This window comes from Chiloscyllium punctatum, unplaced genomic scaffold (assembly GCF_047496795.1).
Source record: "Chiloscyllium punctatum isolate Juve2018m unplaced genomic scaffold, sChiPun1.3 scaffold_116, whole genome shotgun sequence".
Lineage (NCBI taxonomy): Eukaryota > Metazoa > Chordata > Chondrichthyes > Orectolobiformes > Hemiscylliidae > Chiloscyllium > Chiloscyllium punctatum.
In genome coordinates, this window is record NW_027309850.1 from 840,850 (window position 1) to 844,492 (window position 3,643).

The following is a 3,643-nucleotide window of genomic DNA, read 5'->3' on the forward strand; positions in this document are numbered from 1 at the left end:
CTCACCCACTCTCTCTCTCTCTCGCCCACTCTCTCTCTCGCCCACTCTCCCTCGCTCACTCTCTCTCTCGCCCACTCTCTCTCTCACCCACTCTCTCTCTCGCCCACTCTCTCTCTCTCTCTCACCCACTCTCTCTCTCGCCCACTCTCTCTCTCTCTCTCTCACCCACTCTCTCTCACGCCCACTCTCTCTCTCACCCACTCTCTCTCACGCCCACTCTCTCTCTCACCCACTCTCTCTCTCGCCCACTCTCTCTCTCTCTCTCGCCCACTCTCTCTCTCGCCCACTCTCTCTCTCACCTAGTCTCTCTCTCTCGCCCACTCTCTCTCTCACCCACTCTCTCTTTCGCCCACTCTCTCTCTCGCTCACTCTCTCTCTCACCCACTCTCTCTCTCACCCACTCTCTCTCTCTCTCTCGCCCACTCTCTCTCTCGCCCACTCTCCCTCGCTCACTCTCTCTCTCACCCACTCTCTCTCACCCACTCTCTCTCTCGCCCACTCTCTCTCTCTCTCTCACCCACTCTCTCTCTCGCCCACTCTCTCTCTCTCTCACCCATTCTCTCTCACGCCCACTCTCTCTCTCACCCACTCTCTCTCACGCCCACTCTCTCTCTCACCCACTCTCTCTCTCGCCCACTCTCTCTCTCTCTCTCGCCCACTCTCTCTCTCGCCCACTCTCTCTCACCGAGTCTCTCTCTCTCGCCCACTCTCTCTCTCACCCACTCTCTCTCTCACCCACTCTCTCTCTCACCCACTCTCTCTCTCTCTCTCGCCCACTCTCTCTCTCACCCACTCTCTCTCTCGCCCACTCTCTCTCTCTCTCTCGCCCACTCTCTCTCTCGCCCACTCTCTCTCTCGCCCACTCTCTCTCTCTCGCCCACTCTCTCTCTCTCTCTCGCCCACTCTCTCTCTCGCCCACTCTCTCTCTCGCCCACTCTCTCTCTCACCCACTCTCTCTCTCGCCCACTCTCTCTCTCGCCCACTCTCCCTCGCTCACTCTCTCTCTCGCCCACTCTCTCTCTCACCCACTCTCTCTCTCGCCCACTCACTCTCTCTCTCTCACCCACTCTCTCTCTCGCCCACTCTCTCTCTCTCTCTCTCACCCACTCTCTCTCACGCCCACTCTCTCTCTCACCCACTCTCTCTCACGCCCACTCTCTCTCTCACCCACTCTCTCTCTCGCCCACTCTCTCTCTCTCTCTCGCCCACTCTCTCTCTCGCCCACTCTCTCTCTCACCTAGTCTCTCTCTCTCGCCCACTCTCTCTCTCACCCACTCTCTCTTTCGCCCACTCTCTCTCTCGCTCACTCTCTCTCTCACCCACTCTCTCTCTCACCCACTCTCTCTCTCTCTCTCGCCCACTCTCTCTCTCGCCCACTCTCCCTCGCTCACTCTCTCTCTCACCCACTCTCTCTCACCCACTCTCTCTCTCGCCCACTCTCTCTCTCTCTCTCACCCACTCTCTCTCTCGCCCACTCTCTCTCTCTCTCTCACCCATTCTCTCTCACGCCCACTCTCTCTCTCACCCACTCTCTCTCACGCCCACTCTCTCTCTCACCCACTCTCTCTCTCGCCCACTCTCTCTCTCTCTCTCGCCCAGTCTCTCTCTCGCCCACTCTCTCTCTCACCGAGTCTCTCTCTCTCGCCCACTCTCTCTCTCACCCACTCTCTCTCTCGCCCACTCTCTCTCTCACCCACTCTCTCTCTCTCTCTCGCCCACTCTCTCTCTCACCCACTCTCTCTCTCGCCCACTCTCTCTCTCTCTCTCGCCCACTCTCTCTCTCGCCCACTCTCTCTCTCGCCCACTCTCTCTCTCTCGCCCACTCTCTCTCTCTCTCTCGCACACTCTCTCTCTCGCCCACTCTCTCTCTCGCCCACTCTCTCTCTCACCCACTCTCTCTCTCGCCCACTCTCTCTCTCGCCCACTCTCTCTCTCGCCCACTCTCTCTCTCGCCCACTCTCTCTCTCGCCCACTCTCTCTCTCACTCGCCCACTCTCTCTCTCACCAACTCTCTCTCTCGCCCACTCTCTCTCTCTCTCTCGCCCACTCTCTCACACCCACTCTCTCTCTCGCCCACTCTCTCTCTCTCTCTCGCCCACTCTCTCTCTCGCCCACTCTCTCTCTCACCCACTCTCTCTCTCGCCCACTCTCTCTCTCACACCCACTCTCTCTCTCGCCCACTCTCTATCTCTCTCTCGCCCACTCTCTCTCTCGCCCACTCTCTCTCTCTCTCTCGCCCACTCTCTCTCTCTCTCGCCCACTCATTCTCTCGCCCACTCTCTCTCTCGCCCACTCTCTCACTCTCGCCCACTCTCTCTCTCGCCCACTCTCTCTCTCGCCCACTCTCTCTCTCTCTCTCACCCACTCACTCTCTCGCCCACTCTCTCTCTCTCTCTCGCCCACTCTCTCTCTCGCCCACTCTCTCTCTCACCCACTCTCTCTCTCGCCCACTCTCTCTCTCTCTCTCGCCCACTCTCTCTCTCGCCCACTCTCTCTCTCTCTCTCTCTCGCCCACTCTCTCTCTCGCCCACTCTCTCTCTCGCCCACTCTCTCTCTCGCCCACTCTCTCTCTCACCCACTCTCTCTCTCGCCCACTCTCTCTCTCACCCACTCTCTCTCTCATCCACTCTCTCTCTCACCCAATCTCTCTCTCCCGCCCACTCTCTCTCTCACCCACTCTCTCTCTCTCGCCCACTCTCTCTCTCACCCACTCTCTCTCTCGCCCACTCTCTCTCTCACCCACTCTCTCTCTCGCCCACTCTCTCTCTCACCCACTCTCACTCTCGCCCACTCTCTCTCGCCCCCTCTTTCACTCTCGCCCACTCTCTCTCGCCCACTCTCTCTCTCGCCCACTCTCTCTCTCTCGCCCACTCTCTCTCTCTCGCCCACTCTCTCTCTCGCTCAGTCTCTCCCTCGCCCGCTCTCTCTCCCCCACTCTCTCTCTCCCCCTCTCTCTCTATTGCCCACTCTCTCTCGCCCACTCTCTCTATTGCCCACTCTCTCTATTGCCCACTCTCTCTCTCACCCACTCTCTCTCGCCCAGTCTCCCTCTCGTCCTCTTTTCTCCAACTGTCTCTCTCTCTCACCCACTCTCACTCACGCCCACTCTCTCTCTCTCACCACTCTCTCTCACAGCCATTCTCTCTCTTGCCCCCTCTCTCACTCTCGCCCACTCTCTCTCGCCCACTCTCGCTCTCGCCCACTCTCTCTCTCTCGCCCACTCTCTCTCTCTCGCCCACTCTCTCTCTCGCTCACTCTGTCCCTCGCCCACTCTCTCTCTCTCACCACTCTCTCTCTCGCCCACTCTCTCTCTTGCCCACTCTCTCTCTCACCCACTCTCTCTCTCGCCCACTCTCTCTCTCGCTCACTCTCTCTCTCACCCACTCTCTCTCTCACCCACTCTCTCTCTCTCTCTCGCCCACTCTCTCTTTCGCCCACTCTCCCTCGCTCACTCTCTCTCTCACCCACTCTCTCTCTCACCCACTCTCTCTCTCGCCCACTCTCTCTCGCCCACTCTCTCTCTCGCCCACTCTCCCTCTCGCTCACTCTCTCTCTCGCCCAGTCTCTCTCTCGCTCACTCTCTCTCTCGCCCACTCTCTCTCTCTCTCGCCCACTCTCTCTCTCGCTCAGTCTCTCCCTCGCC